Genomic DNA, 22,364 nt, shown 5'->3' with positions numbered 1-22,364 from the left:
ACTGCACCAAATCCCGTCATTCACCAAATTCCCAATTACAGACTCTGTCGAAACCAGACTCCATCGATAGCTGCTACTCTGTGCTCCCTCACACAGAGAGTGGTGAATATACAGATCAGAAATAACTACTGTAAGATTGTACCTTTGCTCACAGTATAGTGAGCAAGTGAGATAGCTATAATGGCGTCTGTACATGTATCTTTTACTTTGATATGATTGTATGTAATTTAATACCCTGGTGCTGGATGTATGAATCGAGCAGGACTGATATCAGGACAGGGGGCTCTCGGATTACAGCAACTTACAACAAAGGCCGCCAGCCTCCGCATTCCACCCTCTGGCTTGCTCATGCTATAGGCTGAAAGATTCTTGATTCGCTAGATGCTGGGACTCTTCTCAGATACTGGGTACCATAAATAATGGAGCCTTCCAAGGCAGGCCCAATTAACCTGGCTTGGAATTTGAAGGAGTGAAGGGAGGTCCTGGTCTGGAATCTGAGGGAATCAGGGAAGGCCGGGGGAACCAGGGATTCCCAGCCTTGACACACAGGCAAGACCTGATAAGGTGAGGCAAGAACAGCCTCAAGGCACTGTGTAAAGTCATGATTGGTCGAGGTGGGATCGAAGTTGCTTTTGAAGTCCCCTGAAAGGTGGGAGATAACGGGAGGCTGACCCCTTTTTCTCTTCGAGACAAAGAACTCAAGGTACCATTGGACACCTCGCCTTTTTTGGGAGACCCCAATAGGGCAAGGACCCTCGTCAATAGCTGGCCCTGAGCCCACCCCCAAAAGTGGTATAAAAAGAGCACCTCGCACTGATATCAGGTTGGAGAGATTTAGCAGGAGTGGGATTGGTAGCATTGGAAGCCAGCCAAACAGCAATTCAACAAATGATCCGGATCAACAGATCCAGGCGGAGTAGGACTGAGGACAAGGGTTCCTAAAGGTCACTCCAGGCAGAGTAGGACTGAGGTCAAGGGTTCCTAAAGGTCACTCCAGGCAGAGTAGGACTGAGGTCAAGGGTTCCTAAAGGTCACTCCAGGCAGAGTAGGACTGAGGTCAAGGGTTCCTAAAGGTCACTCCAGGCAGAGTAGGACTGAGGACAAGGGTTCCTAAAGGTCACTCCAGGCGGAGTAGGACTGAGGTCAAGGGTTCCTAAAGGTCACGCCAGGCAGAGTAGGACTGAGGTCAAGGGTTCCTAAAGGTCACTCCAGGCGGAGTAGGACTGAGGTCAAGGGTTCCTAAAGGTCACGCCAGGCAGAGTAGGACTGAGGTCAAGGGTTCCTAAAGGTCACGCCAGGCAGAGTAGGACTGAGGTCAAGGGTTCCTAAAGGTCACGCCAGGCAGAGTAGGACTGAGGTCAAGGGTTCCTAAAGGTCACGCCAGGCAGAGTAGGACTGAGGTCAAGGGTTCCAAGAGGTCACTCCAGCTGGAGTAGGACTGAGGAGGGAGAACCAAAAGGGAGTGCTTTCGCCAGAGGTACTGGTGTTTAAGGGGATGGCTGGTCACGTGGAGTCGATCCTACAGGCAGAATGGCAGAAGTTAAATGATACTGAAAGAATTAAGATAGTTATGAGTGATAGCGGTGCTGTGATGGCTTTCTTCCAGAAACAGGTGGATGAAAGGATGAGGGTACCGTCAAGCTGAAGAGGGACTGTCACCGACCAAACCAGGCCATCCTCTTCTGTGAAAAGTGGACTGAGCAGTTAAGATCTGATCTGGAAAAGGAACTGCACCAGGTCAAAACACAAGGCCTCGAGCTAGGAAAGGAAAATGTTCAGATAAAACAAGACCTAGAGCTGCAACAAATCAGGACGCCTGACCTAACAACAGCAGCAGAGCCAGGGGTGTGTGTCTGCTGCGCTAGCAGTCGGCTCACAGGAGATGAAGGAGAGGATCCAAGAGATGGAGGGAGTAATTGGGGTTTTGACCCAGGAATTAGAAGATGCACGAGGGGTTTTGTGAGAATAGCTAAGCCAGAAAGAGAGGCCAATCATTCCACACGTCACCTCAGGATAGCCGAGCTGGAGGGCAGGAAGCCATTGTGTCCGCCATAACCAGGGGATAGGGGATGACAGAAGGCGTTCTTACCTGGGAGGGGCCAAAGACCCCCTATCTCTACCCCAATGCCGACCAGGGGACAGGGGATGACAGAAGGCACTCTTGATTGGCAGGGACCAAAGACCCCCTATCTCTACCCCAATGCCGATCAGGGGTTTAAGGGAAAAGAGCCGATGCTCCTAAATGTGATAACAAGCAGAAGGACAATGGGAGCCAAGGGAGGGCAGGAGGCCACCGTGGTAGAATCACAGCCGATACAGCCAGACATTGTGCAGGCTCTGGCCAGAGAACTTCGTACGATTTACTATAGCGCTTCCTTCCAGCAACGGAGGAGAAGGAGAAAGCTTTTACACATCGGAGTAAAAACAAGCCTGATAAAAGGGCTTTCCCACGAGATTTTAAATCAGTTTAGAATTAAGTTAAGTAGGAAAAATTGGAGATTGAAAATGGAGTGCAGAGATGAGGGATTAATGATTTAAAAAGGGAGAGATAATAAGATCCAGAATGTGTTCTTTTGTTTTCAGTGTACTGTCGCTTTAAAAAGCCTGTCCTCATTGTGATGCTTTCGGTTGGTGTTGTGGACGACACTCCTTGCTCACTGCTTGTTATGTGTTTTCCTCTTTTGTGTAATGTTTCTGGTTTATCTTGTGTTTAATTCTGATATTGCTGAATTGGAGTTATTGGGGTTAACTGACCAATTAAATTCTGGTTCTTACAAAATGTGAGCGCGTCAAATTCCAGACATGGGATCTCACAGAAAAATTGGCATTTTCAATTTATCAAATGTTTAATGATTTGAAGTAAATGTCGAGTGATTTGAAGTTTAAGTTGTGTTGAGTATCGGTGAGTGTGAATTAATGCTCGATATTGCCAGGGCTGCGGGTTCGCGGCGGGGGGTCTATTGGGCGCGTGGGTAACGCGCCCGGTGAAATCAGTCTGCCCCGCGCGCGATCGCAGCCTAATTGGATCCACTTACCTGGTCTTCCGGGTTCCCCACTGCTGATCTGCGTGTCGGGCGGACTGCGCATGCGCAGTAAGATCTGTCAGCTGGAGGAGCTCTATTTAAAGGGGCAGTCCTCCACTGACTGATGCTGCAACAAATAGGAAAAATTACAACATGGAGCAGCCCAGGGGGAAGGCTGCTCCCAGTTTAATGATGCCTCACTCCAGGTATCATTAGATGGGGTGAGGAGGAGGGGGAGGACAGAGATCTTCCCCCACAGCGGGCGGGAGGAAGCGGCCTGCCTCTGCCACCAAGAAGGCCTGGCTCGAAGTGGCAGAGGAGGTCACCAGCACCACCAACATATCGCCCACCTGCATACAGTGCAGGAGGCGCTGCAATGACCTCAGTAGGTCAGCCAAAGTGAGTACACTTACTCATTCCCCTACACTCCGTCTGCCACATCACCGCCCCCACCCCACATCTCCTTCTGCACTGCCAACACTACTCTGTCACATCACCCCTCACACCCACTCAAACCTCATCCTCATCTTACCTGCACTTACTCACCTCGCCAGTACTCATCCCGCCACTACCACTAAACCCAATCCTCATACAATCTCATGGCTCTATCTCATACTCACCCTCTCGTGCATCTCTTTCACAGTCAGCCTCACTCAACCTGCCACTACCTGTGCTGCAGCCACAGGCCATGCATCACATATGTGCAGTCGGAAGCGTGAGGCAAACGTGTTGTGAGCATGAAGGGGATGCACAAGGGTGTTTGAGGGTTTGTCATGGTTTTTACTTATATTGAATTTCTGACCAACTCACATTACATATTATATTGGCACCACTACTGCCACGTCTTTGCGAATCTTGTCTGGTTTGTGCAATAATGCCCTTTCCTGAGGATCACAATGAAGACCCACAACTGATGCCACCCATTGTGTCACTGCAGAGTGGGTGTAGGTGTATTTGCAGGGCTCTTTTGTGCAGACGACTGAGAGACGTTGGCGATGTCCCCGGTGGCACCCTGGAAGGATGCGGAGGAGAAGTTGTTGAGGGCAGTGGTGACTTTGACAACGACAGGTAAGAAGATGGTGCTCGGGCCAGCCGGGAGCAGCTCGGCATGAAGGAGGCTGCAGATGTCCACGACTACATGTCGAGTGACTCTGAGCCTCCGTGTGCACTGCTCCTCAGAGAGGTCCAGGAAGCTGAGCCTCGGTCTGTAGACCCTGTGGCGAGGGTAGTGCCTTCTGTGACGCATCTCTCTCTGCGGTTGCCCTCCCTCCTGCTGTGCAGGTGGATGTGTCACAGCACTGTGTTGTGGAGCTCCACGTGTCAGAGGTGGACGGCAAGGCTGGTGATGCTGTTCGCCCTCCGAGGAGGTCATGACTGCAGCTACGGCGGCCCCCATCTGGAAGATGTACATCTGAGGGGGTCCGCAAGGTAGATACATGTCTCTGGACCCCGGGGTAAGTGTGCAAGTTGGTGAATTTTCTTGTCAGGAGGAGGGTGGTGGAGGCCAAACTTTGTCCCAAGTGACAGAGTGGCCTCCTGCAATGAGTGAGGGTCTCCCCCCTCCCCCCTCCCCCCCCAACCTGTCAAATGGACCTTTGCAGCTGCCACAGGCTGGTGGCTGCAACACCTCCATTTGAACTGGGAGTGTTTCCCCCAGTATGGGAAACAGTCCCAATTGTCTATAAAATCCGACCCCTCCAGACATATTCACTTAATCAGGTCTGTTAATGACCTGAAATACCTCAGTAAATACTTTTAAGTGGCACCCCGCTGGCTTTAATTGCCTGCGGGATTCCCACATGCGGGGGCTGCGCGCGCACGTCGGTGCATCTGTGGGGAACCTGGAAGTGGGCGGGTTGGAGCCGGGCTCCGAACCCGCTCCGGGATTCCCCGATTTTCGGAGCCCCCCACCAGGAACGCACCCGATAGCGGGTGCTAAAATGGAGCCCAATCTGTTTGAAGTTGTGTTGAGTATTGGTGAGTGTGAATTAATGCTCGATATTGCCAGGGCTGCGGGTTCGCGGCGGGGGGTCTATTGGGTGCGTGGGTAACGCGCCCGGTGAAATCAGTCTGCCCCGCGCACGATCGCAGCCTAATTGGATCCACTTACCTGGTCTTCCGGGTTCCCCACTGCTGATCTGCTCGTCGGGCGGGCTGCGCATGCGCAGTAAGGTCTGTCAGCTGGAGGAGCTCTATTTAAAGGGGCAGTCCTCCACTGACAGATGCTGCAAGAAATAGGAAAAATGACAGCATGGAGCAGCCCAGGGGGAAGGCTGCTCCCAGGTTTAATGATGCCTCACTCCAGGTATCATTGGATGGGGTGAGGAGGAGGGGGAGGACAGAGATCTTCCCCCCGGCGGGCGGGAGGAAGCGGCCTGCCTCTGTCACCAGGAAGGCCTGGCTCGAGGGGGCAGAGGGGGTCACCTGCACCACCAACATATCGCCCACTGCATACAATGCAGGAGGCGCTACAATGACCTAAGTAGGTCAGCCAAAGTGAGTACACTTACTCATTCCCCTACACTCCGTCTGACACATCACCGCCCCCACCCCACATCTCCTTCTGCACTGCCAACACTACTCTGTCACATCACTCCTCACACCCACTCAAAGCTCATCCTCATCTTACCTGCACTTACTCACCTCGCCAGTACTCATCCCGCCACTACCACTAAACCCAATCCTCATACAATCTCATGGCTCTATCTCATACTCGCCCTCTCGTGCATCTCTTTCACGATCAGCCTCACTCAACCTGCCACTACCTGTGCTGCAGCCACAGGGCATGCATCACATATGTGCAGTAGGCAGCGTAAGGCAAACGTGTCGTGAGCATGAAGGGGATGCACAAGGGTGTTTGAGGGTTTGTCATGGTTTTTACTGATATTGAATTTCTGACCAACTCACATCACATATTATATTGGCACCACTACTGCCACGTCTTTGCGAATCTTGTCTGGTTTGTGCAATAATGCCCGTTCCTGAGGATCACAATGAAGACCCACAACTGATGCCACCCATTGTGTCACTGCAGAGTGGGTGTAGGTGTATTTGCAGGGCTCTTTTGTGCAGACGACTGAGAGACGTCGGTGATGTCCCCGGTGGCACCCTGGAAGGATGCGGAGGAGAAGTTGTTGAGGGCAGTGGTGACTTTGACAATGACAGGTAAGAAGATGGTGCTCGGGCCAGCCGGGAGCAGCTCGGCATGAAGGAGGCTGCAGATGTCCACGACTACTTGTCGGGTGACTCTGAGCCTCCGTGTGCACTGCTCCTCAGAGGTGTCCGGGGAGCTGAGCCTCGGTCTGTAGACCCTGTGGCGAGGGTAGTGCCCTCTGCAACGCGTCTCTCTCTGCGGTTGCCCTCCCTCCTGCTGTGCAGGTGGATGTGTCACAGCACTGTGTTGTGGAGCTCCACGTGTCAGAGGTGGACGGCAAGGCTGGTGATGCTGTTCGCCCTCCGAGGAGGTCATGACTGCAGCTACGGCGGCCCCCATCCGGAAGATGTACATCTGAGGGGGTCCTCAAGGTAGGTACATGTCTCTGGACCCCAGGGTAAGTGTGCAAGTTGGTGACTTTGATTGTCAGGAGGAGGGTGGTGGAGGCCAAACTTTGTCCCAAGTGACAGAGTGGCCTCCTGCAATGAGTGAGGGTCTCCCCCCTCCCCCCTCCCCCCCCAACCTGTCAAATGGACCTTTGCAACTGCCACAGGCTGGTGGCTGCAACACCTCCATTTGAACTGGGAGTGTTTCCCCCAGTATGGGAAACAGTCCCAATTGTCTATAAAATCCGACCCCTCCAGACATATTCACTTAATCAGGTCAGTTAATGACCTGAAATACCTCAGTAAATACTTTTAAGTGGCACCCCGCCGGCTTTAATTGCCTGCGGGAGTCCCACATGCGGGGGCTGCGCGCGCACATCGGTGCATCTGTGGGGAACCTGGAAGTGGGCGGGTTGGAGCCGGGCTCCGAACCCGCTCTGGGATTCCCCGATTTTCGGAGCCCCCCCGCCAGGAACGCACCCGATAGCGGGTGCTAAAATGGAGCCCAATCTGTTTGAAGTTGTGTTGAGTATTGGTGAGTGTGAATTAATGCTCGATATTGCCAGGGCTGCGGGTTCGCGGCGGGGGGTCCATTGGGTGCGTGGGTAACGCGCCCGGTGAAATCAGTCTGCCCCGTGCACGATCGCAGCCCAATTGGATCCATTTACCTGGTCTTCCGGGTTCCCCACTGCTGATCTGCGCGTCGGGCTGACTGCGCATGCGCAGTAAGATCTGTCAGCTGGAGGAGCTCTATTTAAAGGGGCAGTCCTCCACTGACAGATGCTGCAACAAATAGGAAAAATGACAGCATGGAGCAGCCCAGGGGGAAGGCTGCTCCCAGTTTAATGATGCCTCACTCCAGGTATCATTGGATGGGTGAGGAGGAGGGGGAGGACAGAGATCTTCCCCCCGGCGGCCGGGAGGAAGCGGCCTGCCTCTGCCACCAGGAAGGCCTGGCTCGAGGGGGCAGAGGAGGTCACCTGCACCACCAACATATCGCCCACTGCATACAGTGCAGGAGGCGCTACAATGACCTAAGTAGGTCAGCCAAAGTGAGTATACTTACTAATTTCCCTACACTCCGTCTGGCACATCACCGCCCCCACCCCACATCTCCTTCTGCACTGCCAACACTACTCTGTCACATCACCCCTCACACCCACTCAAACCTCATCCTCATCGTACCTGCACTTACTCACCTCGCCAGTACTCATCCCACCACTACCACTCAACCCAATCCTCATACAATCTCATGGCTCTCTCTCATACTCACCCTCTCGTGCATCTCTTTCACGGTCAGCCTCACTCAACCTGCCACTACCTGTGCTGCAGCCACAGGCCATGCATCACATATGTGCAGTAGGCAGCGTGAGGCAAACGTCTCGTGAGCATGAAGGGGATGCACAAGGGTGTTTGAGGGTTTGTCATGGTTTTTACTTATATTGAATTTCTGACCAACTCACATTACATATTATATTGGCACCACGACTGCCACGTCTTTGCGAATCTTGTCTGGTTTGTGCAATAATGCCCTTTCATGAGGATCACAATGAAGACCCACACCTGATGCCACCCATTGCCTCCTTGCAGAGTGGTGTAGGTGTATTTGCAGGGCTCTTTTGTGGAGACGTCGGCGATGTCCCCGGTGGCACCCTGGAAGGATGCGGAGGAGAAGTTGTTGAGGGCAGTGGTGACTTTGACAGTGACAGGTAAGAAGATGGTGCTCGGGCCAGCCAGGAGCAGCTTGGCATGAAGGAGGCTGCAGATGTCCACGACTACATGTCGAGTGACTCTGAGCCTCCGTGTGCACTGCTGCTCAGAGAGGTCCAGGAAGCTGAGCCTCGGTCTGTAGACCCTGTGGCGAGGGTAGTGCCCTCTGTGACGCATCTCTCTCTGCGGTTGCCCTCCCTCCTGCTGTGCAGGTGGATGTGTCACAGCACTGTGTTGTGGAGCTCCACGTGTCAGAGGTGGACGGCGAGGCTGTTCGCCCTCCGAGGAGGTCATGACTGCAGCTACGGCGGCCCCCATCTGGAAGATGTACATCTGAGGGGGTCCGCAAGGTAGGTACATGTCTCTGGACCCCGGGGTAAGTGTGCAAGTTGGTGAATTTTCTTGTCAGGAGGAGGGTGGTGGAGGCCAAACTTTGTCCCAAGTGACAGAGTGGCCTCCTGCAATGAGTGAGGGTCTCCCCCCTCCCCCCTCCCCCCTCCTCCCAACCTGTCAAATGGACCTTTGCAGCTGCCACAGGCTGGTGGCTGCAACACCTCCATTTGAACTGGGAGTGTTTCCCCCAGTATGGGAAACAGTCCCAATTGTCTATAAAATCCGACCCCTCCAGACATATTCACTTAATCAGGTCAGTTAATGACCTGAAATACCTCAGTAAATACTTTTAAGTGGCACCCCGCTGGCTTTAATTGCCTGCGGGAGTCCCACATGTGGGGGCTGCGCGCGCACGTCGGTGCATCTGTGGGGAATCTGGAAGTGGGCGGGTTGGAGCCGGGCTCCGAACCCGCTCCAGGATTCCCCGATTTTTGGAGCCCCCCCGCCAGGAACGCACCCGATAGCGGGTGCTAAAATGGAGCCCAATCTGTTTGAAGTTGTGTTGAGTATTGGTGAGTGTGAATTAATCTGTTTGAAGTTGTGTTGAGTATCGGTGAGTGTGAATTAATGTGTAAGGAGTTAATTTGTGTAACTGTAAATCGAAGAACGATATCTTGTTATCCAGTACAGGGCATTGATTTTGAGCATTTTGGGATTAATCTTGGTTGTACTAAAATGTGAAAGCTGGTAGCTCTGACAGCACACCCCGTTTTACTTTGTGTTTAATTGGCTAAAAAACATGACTGATAAATGGAACAGATAAAGGAAGTATATGTGGTGTCTCATCGATCGGAAACCTCCAACAGCTCGGAGAGTTGGTTCAGATCATAACAACAAAAAGAATGTGGAGAATAATGAATTCGAAAGCTGAGGTTGTGTTATGGCAGGGACAGGAAATTATAAAACTTAAGAAACAATTAGAAACTGAGGGAGAACTCCACAAAAAGTTGATCACAACGATCTGGAAATACTGGACCAACTAAAAATTCAAATGAACGAAGGGAAATGCTGTCTCACGGTATGAATGTTCCTCTTTAAAGAATTTCCGTGAAAGCAACATTGACGTGTGTTGAGAACGCTGCCTGCATCTGATATCCGGCCCCGTCGTTTTGTTCCTGCAGTAAAAAAGATAACCCCTTCCAAGGACACTGATATCTGCTTTCAATTCACCGAGCAACAACCTTTGCATTTATTTAAAATCATTGACAAAATGAGATTTAATTATAAAAGAAAAGGTGCAGCTTTAAACATAGATAATAGCAGCAAGAGTAGGCCATTCGGCCCTTCGGGCCTGCTCCGCCATTCAAAATGATCATTGCTGATCGTCTAACTCAGCACCCTGTTCCCGCTTTTTCCCCATATCCCTTGATCCCTTTAGCATTAAGAAATATATCTATCTCCTTCTTGAATATATTTAATGACTTGGCCTCCACTGCCTTCTGTGGTAGAGAATTCCACAGGTTCACCACCCTCTGAGTGAACAAATTTCTCCTCATCTCGGTTCTAAATGACATACCCTGTATCCTGAGACTGTGACCCCTGGTTCTGGACTCCCCAGCCATCGGGAACATCCTCCCTGCATCTAGTCTGTCTAGTCCTGTTAGAATTTTATATGTTTTGAAGAGATCACCTCTCATTCTTCTAAACTCTAGTGAATATAGGCCTAGTCGACCCAATCTCTCCTCATACGTCAGTCTTGCCATCCCAGGAATCAGTCTGGTAAACCTTCGTTGCACTCCCTCCATGGCAAGGACATCCTTCCTCAGATAAGGAGACCAAAACTGCACACAATACTCCCAATGTGGTCTCACCAAGGCCCTGTATAACTGTAGTAAGACATCCCTGCTCCTGTACTCAAATCCCCTTGCAATGAAGGCCAACATACCATTCGCCTTCCTAACTGCTTGCTGCACCTGAATGCTCGCTTTCAGCGACTGGTGTACAAGGACATCCAGGTCTCGTTGCACCTCCCCTTTTCCCCATCTATCACCATTCAGATAATCATCTGTCTTTCTGTTTTTACAACCAAAGTGGATAACCTCACATTTATCCATGTTATACTGCATCTGCCATGTTCTTGCCTACTCAACTAACTTGTCTAAATCACATTGGAGCCTCTTTGCATCCTCCTCACAGCTCACATTCCACCCCAGCTTTGTGTCGTCTGCAAACTTGGAAATGTTACATTCAGTTCCCTCATCCAAATCATTGATATATATTGTGAATAGCTGGGGCCCAAGCACTGATCCCTGCAGTACCCCACTAGTCACTGCCTGCCACCCGGAAAAAGACCCGTTTATTCCTACTCTCCGTTTCCTGTCTGTCAACCAATTCTCAATCCATGCCAGTATATTCCCCCCAATCCCCTGTACTTTAATTTTGCACACTAACCTCTTGTGTGGGACCTTATCAAAAGCCTTCTGAAAATCCAAGTACACCACATCCACTGGTTCTCCCCTATCTACTCTACTAGTTACATCCTCAAAAAACTCCAGTAGATTTGTTAAGCATGATTTCCCTTTCATAAACCCACGCTGACGCTGACTTTGTCCAATCCCGTTAATGCCCTCCAAGTGTTCTGTTATCACATCTTTTATAATAGACTCTAGCATTTTCCCCACTACTAATGTTAGGCTAACTGGTCTGTATTTCCGTGTTTTTTCTCTCCCTCCTTTTTTAAATAGTGGGGTTACATTTGCCACCCTCCAATCTGTACGAACTGTTCCAGATTCGATAGAATTTTGGAAGATGATCACCAATGCATCCACTATTTCCAGGGCCACTTCCTTTAGTACTCTGGGATGTAGATTATCAGGCCCTGGGGATTTCTCAGCCTTAAGCCCCATTAATTTCCCTGGCACTATTTTTTACTAATACTGGTTTCCTTCAGTTCCTCCCTCTCACTAGACCCTTGGTTCCCTAACATTTCTGGGAGGTTATTTGTGTCCTCCTTTGTGAAGACAAAACCAAAGTATGTGTTTAATTGTTCTGCCATTTCTTTGTTCCCCATTATAATTTCCCCCATTTCTGACTTTAAGGGACCCACATTTGTCTGAACTAATCTTTTTCTCTTGACATATTTATAGAAGCTTTTACTATCAGTTTTTATGTTCCCTGCTAGTTTACTCTCATACTCTATTTTTCCCCTCTTAATCAATCTCTTTGACCTCCTTTGCTGAATTCTAAACTGCTCCCAATCCTCAGGCTTGCCGCTTTTTCTGGCAATTTCATAAGTCTCCACTTTGGATCTAATACTATCCCTAATTTATTTTGTAAGCCACGGTTGAGCCACCTTTCCTGTTTCATTTTTGTGCCAGACAGGAATGAATAATTGTTGTGATTCCTGCACACGTTCTTTAAATATTAGCCATTGCCTATCCACCGTCATCCCCTTTAGTAAAGTTCCCCAATCTATCATAGCCAACTCGCACCTCATACTTTCGTAATTTCCTTTATTTAGATTCAGGACCCTAGTTTCGGATTCAATTACTTCACTCTCCACCTTAATGAGGAATTCTATCATGTTATGGTCGCTCTTCCCTAAGGGACCCCACACAACAAGATTGTTAATTAATCCTTTCTCATTGCACTATACCCAGTCTCGGATCGCGTGTTCTCTAGTTGGTTCCTCAACGTATTGGTCTAGAAAACCATCACGTACACACTCCAGGAATTCCTCCCCCACAGTATTATTGCTAATTTGGTTTGACCAATCTATATGTAAATTAAAGTCACCCATGATTATAGTTGTACCCTTCTTGCATGCGTCTCTAATCTCCTGTTTAATGCCCTCCCTTACATCTCCACTACTGTTTGGGGGCCTATAGACAACCCCCAGCAACGTTTTCTGCCCCTTGGTGTTTCTTAGCTCCACCCATACAGATTCCACATCGTGATTTTCCGAGCCCGGATTACAAGTTATAGTTGCAGGATGGTCTCTGGTTACAAATTAACCTGAATTTCCTCGAAGCACTTTGGACTATTGTGATTGATTCCTCCCACAGTAATAATCAGCAACAATCCCACTGTAACAGGGAGTGAGATATCAGCAACAATCCCACTGCAACAGGGAGTGTGATATCAGTGACAATCCCACTGTAACAGGGAGTGTGATATCAGTGACAATCCCACTGTAACAGGGAGTGTGATATCAGTGACAATCCCACTGTAACAGGGAGTGTGATATCAGTGACAATCCCACTGTAACAAGGAGTGTGATATCAGTGACAACCCCACTGTAACAGGGAACGTGATATCAGTGACAATCCCACTGTAACAGGGAGTGTGATATCAGTGACAATCCCACTGTAACAGGGAGTGTGATATCGGTAACAATCCCACTATAACAGGGAGTGTGATATCAGTGACAATCCCACTATAACAGGGAGTGTGATATCAGTGACAATCCCACTGTAACAGGGAGTGTGATATCGGTGACAATCCCAGTGTAACAGGGAGTGTGATATCAGTGACAATCCCACTGTAACATGGAGTGTGATATCAGTGACAATCCCACTGTAACAGGGAGTGTGATATCGGTAACAATCCCACTGTAACGGGGAGTGTGATATCAGTGACAATCCCACTGTAACGGGGAGTGTGATATCCGTGATAATCCCACTGTAACAGGGAGTGTGATATCAGTGACAATCCCACTGTAACAGGGAGTGTGATATCAGTGACAATCCCACTGTAACAGGGAGTGTGATATCAGTGACAATCCCACTATAACGTTGAGTGTGATATCAGTAACAATCCCACTGTAACAGGGAGTGTGATATCAGTAACAATCCCACTGTAACAGGGAGTGTGATATCAGTGACAATCTCACTGTAACAGGGAGTGTGATATCAGTGACAATCCCACTGTAACAGGGCGTGTGATATCAGTGACAATCTCACTGTAACAGGGAGTGTGATATCAGTGACAATCCCACTGTAACAGGGAGTGTGATATCAGTGACAATCTCACTGTAACAGGGAGTGTGATATCAGTAACAATCCCACTGTAACAGGGAGTGTGATATCAGTGACAATCTCACTGTAACAGGGAGTGTGATATCAGTAACAATCCCACTGTAACAGGGAGTGTGATATCAGTGACAATCTCACTGTAACAGGGAGTGTGATATCAGTAACAATCCCAGTGTAACAGGGAGTGTGATATCAGTGACAATCCCACTGTAACAGGGAGTGTGATATCAGTAACAATCCCACTGTAACAGGGCGTGTGATATCAGTGACAATCTCACTGTAACAGGGAGTGTGATATCAGTGACAATCTCACTGTAACAGGGAGTGTGATATCAGTAACAATCCCACTGTAACAGGGAGTGTGATATCAGTGACAATCCCACTGTAACAGGGAGTGTGATATCAGTGACAATCCCACTGTAACAGGGAGTGTGATATCAGTGACAATCCCAGTGTAACAGGGAGTGTGATATCAGTGACAATCCCAGTGTAACAGGAAGTGTGATATCAGTGACAATCCCACTGTAACAGCGAATGTGATATCAGTGACAATCCCACTGTAACAGGGAGTGTGATATCAGTGACAATCCCAGTGTAACAGGGAGTGTGATATCAATAATAATCCCACTGTAACAGGGAGTGTGATATCAGTGACAATCCCACTGTAACAGGGAGTGTGATATCAGTAACAATCCCACTGTAACAGGGAGTGTGATATCAGTGACAATCCCACTGTAACAGGGAGTGTGATATCAGTAACAATCCCACTGTAACAGGGAGTGTGATATGAGTGACAATCCCACTGTAACAGGGAGTGTGATATCAGTAACAATCCCAGTGTAACAGGGAGTGTGATATCAGTGACAATCCCAGTGTAACAGGAAGTGTGATATCAGTGACAATCCCACTGTAACAGGGAATGTGATTTCAGTGACAATCCCACTGTAACAGGGAGTGTGATATCAGTAACAATCCCACTGTAACAGGGCGTGTGATATCAGTAACAATCCCACTGTAACAGGGCGTGTGATATCAGTGACAATCCCACTGTAACAGGGAGTGTGATATCAGTGACAATCCCACTGTAACAGGGAGTGTGATATCAGTGACAATCCCACTGTAACAGGGAATGTGATTTCAGTGACAATCCCACTGTAACAGGGAGTGTGATATCAGTGACAATCCCACTGTAACAGGGCGTGTGATATCAGTAACAATCCCACTGTAACAGGGCGTGTGATATCAGTGACAATCCCACTGTAACAGGGCGTGTGATATCAGTAACAATCCCACTGTAACAGGGAATGTGATTTCAGTGACAATCCCACTGTAACAGGGAGTGTGATATCAGTGACAATCCCACTGTAACAGGGCGTGTGATATCAGTAACAATCGCACTGTAACAGCGAGTGTGATATCAGTAACAATCCCACTGTAACAGGGAGTGTGATATCAGTAACAATCCCAGTGTAACAGGGAGTGTGATATCAGTCGGTCAGTGATTGTCAATCAATCAGATGTTGTTAAATCCACTGTTGTTTCTCTGTGGGGACTTGTATTCCTCACTCAGACTGTAACGATATAATGCTGCTTGTTCGATAGCTCTTCCTGATATACCTGAGCCCTGTGTTGTCCTCCTCCTGCGTACTTCCCGTGCCTGTGGTTATTTATTCTGCTGTCTGCTCCCCGCCTGACTTACAGCTGCTGAAGTCTCTCTGTTCCTTGACTCACGTCATTGGTTTCTGTGACATTCTTCCTCTTCCACTGTGCTCCTTTCCCTCCAGGAGCTGAGTCAGTATTTTGGGATGTTCTCCGTCTCTCAGGGCCCGATTGCCCTGCACAGTGCTCCTATTGTGCTTGGGACACACAATCTGCTGACACTGCGTTTCCTGCTCTCCCCTTGTGAAAGGTGTGCAGCACTCCAGTTCATTGTGGGAGGAGCAGGGAGGGGTCTTGAGTTTTGAGATTCCAGTCAGTCATTCACCTCCTGCAATCCCACAGCTCTGTGTGTTTTGAGGGCAGTTGTGAGAGGGATTCAGAACAGTGAGTGCTCCACGTATCAGCCAATCGTCTCCCGGTAGACGAAGGAGATGTGACGGGGAGACCTCACTTCATGTGAAACAGCCCAGGGAAGGCGGGCCCCAAGGCATTGAAAAATAAATCACAGCTTTCAATGAATGAAACGTTCTTTCAAAAGCAGGGATCAGGAAGAAATGTTCTTCATAATCTGCCAGTTGGGAAGAGTGGAGGCAAAATCATTCGGGACAGTCGAGGTATTAGAGGGACCAGTGCCCATGGGTTAAATGGCCCTTCCTTCTCCCTTGAGTCATCCTATGTTCTAATATCAGTTCCTGCACTTTACACAGCACCTCCCTCCCCCCTCCATATTCTAATCATCTTCTGCACCTAATGATTCTCTTCCTTTATGCTTCTAGTACTAATCCTTAATTATCAATTCACCAGCCAGCAGATATACTGTGAGTCCGTGAATCTGTGAACACTCCCACCAGATTCTCCTCTTCAGCCTCTTTTCTCTGCTTCACGTGAATCCAGTTCAACAACAACAACAGTTACTATTTATATTGGGGCTTTAACAGATTGGGCAAGGAACTGGAGGTCAAAGTGCAAGGGAGCTTGAAAAGGCGAGGGGGTGTAGACGGGCGAGGGGGCTGCAGACGGGCGAGGGGGCTGCAGACGGGCGAGGGGGCTGCAGACGGGCGAGGGGGCTGCAGACGGGCGAGGGGGCTGCAGACGGGCGAGGGGGCTGCAGACGGGCGAGGGGGCTGCAGACGGGCGAGGGGGCTGCAGACGGGCGAGGGGGCTGCAGACGGGCGAGGGGGTGTAGACGGGCGAGGGGGCTGCAGACGGGCGAGGGGGCTGCAGACGGGCGAGGGGGCTGCAGACGGGCGAGGGGGCTGCAGACGGGTGAGGGGGCTGCAGACGGGTGAGGGGGCTGCAGACGGGTGAGGGGGCTGCAGATGGGTGAGGGGGCTGCAGATGGGTGAGGGGGCTGCAGATGGGTGAGGGGGCTGCAGACGGGTGAGGGGGCTGCAGACGGGTGAGGGGGCTGCAGACGGGCGAGTGGGCGCAGACGGGCGAGGGGACTGCAGACGGGCGAGTGGGCGTAGACGGGCGAGGGGGCTGCAGACGGGCGAGGGGGCTGCAGACGGGCGAGGGGGCTGCAGACGGGCGAGTGAGCGCAGACGGGCGAGGGGGTGCAGACTGGTAAGGGGCGTAGACGGATGAGGGGGCTGCAGACGGGCGAGGGGGCGCAGATGGGCAAGGGGCGTAGACGGGCAAGGGGGCTGCAGACTGGTAGGGGGCGCAGACGGGTAAGTGGAGTGGAGGTCGAAGGTCAGCCATGATCTGATTAAATGGCGGAGCAGGCTGGAGGGGCCGTATTTCTTATTTCTTATGTTCTTATGGGACAAGGGATTGTTGGATGGTTTGAAAGGAATGAGTTAGATGGGCTGAATGGCCTTCCTCAGCTGTGCTTGTCTGTGATGATGGAGAGGGCTGGTGTAGGAGATGGGAACATCATACAGATTCAGCAGAGGGAGCTCCCCACCGCAATCAGTGCACAGGGAACGTTACTCTATATCTTAGCCGTGCGATCCCAGACCTAGAAATACTTTGCTGGGGGCAGAGAGGGAGCAATAATCCCATTCACATCTGGAATCAAACCCTCTTAAAACCACACAAAACAAATCTCCCACTCATTTAAAAAAAATGGGAAATCACATTTTCAAAAGCAAAATTCCATTTAATCTGGTGCTGCCCAGGCACAGGCTGGTAATTATCGAATTATTGAATCTTACAGTGTAGGAGGAGGTCATTCAGCCCATCGTGCCTGTGCCAGTTCTTTGCAAGAACAATCCCAATGCCCTGCTCTCTCTCCCAATAGCCCTGTATCTTCCTCTGCTTCGAATATTTATCCAATTTCCCCTGGAACGATGCAATGGTCTTTGCATCAACCGCTCCCTGGGGAAAAGCATTCCATGATCCAACAACTCCCTGCCAAATTCACTACATTACAACAGTGATTGAGGGTCACCGAGAGCGGGCTGAGGGCGATCGAGTCCGGGCTGAGGGCGATCGAGTCCGGGCTGAGAGTGACCGAGTCCGGGCTGAGAGTGACCGAGTCTGGGCTGAGAGTGACCGAGTTGTGAGTGAGAGTGACCGGGTCCGGGCTGAGAGCGACCGAGTTGTGAGTGAGAGTGACCGGGTCCGGGCTGAGAGCGACCGAGTTGTGAGTGAGAGTGACCGGGTCCGGGCTGAGAGCGACCGAGTTGTGAGTGAGAGTGACCGGGTCCGGGCTGAGAGCGACCGAGTTGTGAGTGAGAGTGACCGGGTCCGGGCTGAGAGCGACCGAGTTGTGAGTGAGAGTGACCGGGTCCGGGCTGAGAGCGACCGAGTTGTGAGTGAGAGTGACCGGGTCCGGGCTGAGAGCGACCGAGTTGTGAGTGAGAGTGACCGGGTCCGGGCTGAGAGTGACCGAGTTGTGAGTGAGAGTGACTGAGTTGTGAGTGAGAGTGACCGGGTCCGGGCTGAGAGTGACCGGGTCCGGGCTGAGAGTGACCGGGTCCGGGCTGAAAGTGACCGAGTTGTGAGTGAGAGTGACCGGGTCCGGGCTGAGAGCGACCGAGTTGTGAGTGAGAGTGACCGGGTCCGGGCTGAGAGCGACCGAGTTGTGAGTGAGAGTGACCGAGTTGTGACTGAGAGCGACCGAGTTGTGAGTGAGAGTGACCGAGTTGTGAGTGAGAGTGACCGGGTCCGGGCTGAGAGTGACCGAGTTGTGAGTGAGAGTGACCGGGTCCGGGCTGAGAGTGACCGAGTTGTGAGTGAGAGTGACCGGGTCCGGGCTGAGAGTGACGGAGCTGTGAGTGAGAGTGACCGGGTCCGGGCTGAGAGCGACCGAGTTGTGAGTGAGAGTGACCGGGTCCGGGCTGAGAGTGACGGAGCTGTGAGTGAGAGTGACCGGGTCCGGGCTGAGAGTGACCGAGTTGTGAGTGAGAGTGACCGGGTCCGGGCTGAGAGCGACCGAGTTGTGAGTGAGAGTGACCGGGTCCGGGCTGAGAGCGACCGAGTTGTGAGTGAGAGTGACCGGGTCCGGGCTGAGAGCGACCGAGTTGTGAGTGAGAGTGACCGGGTCCGGGCTGAGAGCGACCGAGTTGTGAGTGAGAGTGACCGGGTCCGGGCTGAGAGCGACCGAGTTGTGAGTGAGAGTGACCGGGTCCGGGCTGAGAGCGACCGAGTTGTGAGTGAGAGTGACCGGGTCCGGGCTGAGAGCGACCGAGTTGTGAGTGAGAGTGACCGGGTCCGGGCTGAGAGCGACCGAGTTGTGAGTGAGAGTGACCGGGTCCGGGCTGAGAGCGACCGAGTTGTGAGTGAGAGTGACCGGGTCCGGGCTGAGAGTGACCGAGTCCGGGCTGAGAGTGACCGAGTTGTGAGTGAGAGTGACCGGGTCCGGGCTGAGAGCGACCGAGTTGTGAGTGAGAGTGACCGGGTCCGGGCTGAGAGCGACCGAGTTGTGAGTGAGAGTGACCGGGTCCGGGCTGAGAGCGACCGAGTTGTGAGTGAGAGTGACCGGGTCCGGGCTGAGAGCGACCGAGTTGTGAGTGAGAGTGACCGGGTCCGGGCTGAGAGTGACCGAGTTGTGAGTGAGAGTGACCGAGTTGTGAGTGAGAGTGACTGAGTTGTGAGTGAGAGTGACCGGGTCCGGGCTGAGAGTGACCGGGTCCGGGCTGAGAGTGACCGGGTCCGGGCTGAAAGTGACCGAGTTGTGAGTGAGAGTGACCGGGTCCGGGCTGAGAGCGACCGAGTTGTGAGTGAGAGTGACCGGGTCCGGGCTGAGAGCGACCGAGTTGTGAGTGAGAGTGACCGAGTTGTGACTGAGAGCGACCGAGTTGTGAGTGAGAGTGACCGAGTTGTGAGTGAGAGTGACCGGGTCCAGGCTGAGAGTGACCGAGTTGTGAGTGAGAGTGACCGGGTCCGGGCTGAGAGTGACCGAGTTGTGAGTGAGAGTGACCGGGTCCGGGCTGAGAGTGACGGAGCTGTGAGTGAGAGTGACCGGGTCCGGGCTGAGAGCGACCGAGTTGTGAGTGAGAGTGACCGGGTCCGGGCTGAGAGCGACGGAGCTGTGAGTGAGAGTGACCGGGTCCGGGCTGAGAGTGACCGAGTTGTGAGTGAGAGTGACCGGGTCCGGGCTGAGAGAGACCGAGTTGTGAGTGAGAGTGACCGGGTCCGGGCTGAGAGTGACCGAGTTGTGAGTGAGAGTGACCGGGTCCGGGCTGAGAGCGACCGAGTTGTGAGTGAGAGTGACCGGGTCCGGGCTGAGAGCGACCGAGTTGTGAGTGAGAGTGACCGGGTCCGGGCTGAGAGTGACGGAGTTGTGAGTGAGAGTGACCGGGTCCGGGCTGAGAGTGACGGAGTTGTGAGTGAGAGTGACCGGGTCCGGGCTGAGAGTGACCGAGTTGTGAGTGAGAGTGACCGGGTCCGGGCTGAGAGTGACGGAGTTGTGAGTGAGAGTAGTTTCGGGACGGACACTGGACAGAGCATCACACGCGAATGGGTGAAACTCGGGCTCGTCTCTGTCTCGGGACAGGGAGAACTTTTAAAGAAATAGATTTTAAAAATGCAACCAGATAAACTGAGGCGGAAAGATAAAGATTAAAATGAAAGTGTTTACTGACTTCTCACAGAGAGTCGGGGGCCGGTCCTGCTGAACGCGGGGCGAAGTCTGAGCCGCGGATCGCGGAGAATCTGCAACAGGAACAAGAGAACTGATCCGGGCTGTGGGGATAGAGAGAGAGAGAGAGAGCCCCTCCCACAGGGACAGAGAGAGAGAGAGAGAGCCCCTCCCACAGGGACAGAGAGAGAGAGAGCCCCTCCCACAGGGACAGAGAGAGAGAGAGCCCCTCCCACAGGGACAGAGAGAGAGAGAGCCCCTCCCACAGGGACAGAGAGAGAGAGAGAGAGCCCCTCCCACAGGGACACAGAGAGAGAGAGAGCCCCTCCCACAGGGACAGAGAGAGAGAGAGCCCCTCCCACAGGGACAGAGAGAGAGAGAGCCCCTCCCACAGGGACAGAGAGAGAGAGAGAGAGCCCCTCCCACAGGGACAGAGAGAGAGAGAGAGCCCCTCCCACAGGGACAGAGAGAGAGAGAGAGCCCCTCCCACAGGGACAGAGAGAGAGAGAGCCCCTCCCACAGGGACAGAGACAGAGAGAGAGCCCCTCCCACAGGGACACAGAGAGAGAGAGCCCCTCCCACAGGGACAGAGAGAGAGAGAGCCCCTCCCACAGGGACAGAGAGAGAGAGAGCCCCTCCCACAGGGACAGAGAGAGAGAGAGAGAGCCCCTCCCACAGGGACAGAGAGAGAGAGAGCCCCTCCCACAGGGACAGAGAGAGAGAGAGAGAGCCCCTCCCACAGGGACAGAGAGAGAGAGAGAGAGCCCCTCCCACAGGGACAGAGACAGAGAGAGAGAGCCCCTCCCACAGGGACAGAGACAGAGAGAGCCCCTCCCACAGGGACAGAGAGAGAGAGAGAGAGCCCCTCCCACAGGGACAGAGAGAGAGAGAGCCCCTCCCACAGGGACAGAGAGAGAGAGAGAGCCCCTCCCACAGGGACAGAGAGAGAGAGAGCCCCTCCCACAGGGACAGAGAGAGAGAGAGCCCCTCCCACAGGGACAGAGAGAGAGAGAGAGAGCCCCTCCCACAGGGACAGAGAGAGAGAGAGCCCCTCCCACAGGGACAGAGAGAGAGAGAGAGAGCCCCTCCCACAGGGACAGAGACAGAGAGAGCCCCTCCCACAGGGACAGAGAGAGAGAGAGAGAGCCCCTCCCACAGGGACAGAGAGAGAGAGAGCCCCTCCCACAGGGACAGAGAGAGAGAGAGCCCCTCCCACAGGGACAGAGAGAGAGAGAGCCCCTCCCACAGGGACAGAGAGAGAGAGAGAGAGCCCCTCCCATAGGGACAGAGAGAGAGAGAGCCCCTCCCACAGGGACAGAGAGAGAGAGAGAGAGCCCCTCCCACAGGGACAGAGACAGAGAGAGCCCCTCCCACAGGGACAGAGAGAGAGAGAGCCCCTCCCACAGGGACAGAGAGAGAGAGAGAGAGCCCCTCCCACAGGGACAGAGAGAGAGAGAGCCCCTCCCACAGGGACAGAGAGAGAGAGAGCCCCTCCCACAGGGACAGAGAGAGAGAGAGCCCCTCCCACAGGGACAGAGAGAGAGAGAGCCCCTCCCACAGGGACAGAGAGAGAGAGAGCCCCTCCCACAGGGACACAGAGAGAGAGAGAGCCCCTCCCACAGGGACAGAGAGAGAGAGAGCCCCTCCCACAGGGACACAGAGAGAGAGAGAGCCCCTCCCACAGGGACAGAGAGAGAGAGAGCCCCTCCCACAGGGACACAGAGAGAGAGAGAGCCCCTCCCACAGGGACAGAGAGAGAGAGAGCCCCTCCCACAGGGACAGAGACAGAGAGAGCCCCTCCCACAGGGACAGAGAGAGAGAGAGCCCCTCCCACAGGGACAGAGAGAGAGAGAGAGCCCCTCCCACAGGGACAGAGAGAGAGAGAGCCCCTCCCACAGGGACAGAGACAGAGAGAGAGCCCCTCCCACAGGGACAGAGAGAGAGAGAGCCCCTCCCACAGGGACAGAGAGAGAGAGAGCCCCTCCCACAGGGACAGAGAGAGAGAGAGCCCCTCCCACAGGGACAGAGAGAGAGAGA

General features: G+C 52.6%; 1 protein-coding gene across 1 annotated transcript in view; it reads right to left on the bottom strand.

Moving 5' to 3' along the window:
* LOC137322107 (toll-like receptor 5) overlaps positions 1 to 20,400 on the bottom strand; it is a 32,128-nt gene extending 11,728 nt beyond the window's left edge. The window contains exon 1 of the mRNA XM_067985194.1: positions 20,332 to 20,400. The gene's annotated coding sequence lies outside the window, so the exon portion shown is untranslated. The remainder of the gene's footprint in view (positions 1 to 20,331) is intronic.
* Between the last annotated feature and the right edge of the window lie 1,964 nt (positions 20,401 to 22,364).

This window comes from Heptranchias perlo, chromosome 5, assembly GCF_035084215.1.
Source record: "Heptranchias perlo isolate sHepPer1 chromosome 5, sHepPer1.hap1, whole genome shotgun sequence".
Lineage (NCBI taxonomy): Eukaryota > Metazoa > Chordata > Chondrichthyes > Hexanchiformes > Hexanchidae > Heptranchias > Heptranchias perlo.
This window is presented reverse-complemented; position numbering and strand designations above follow the sequence as displayed.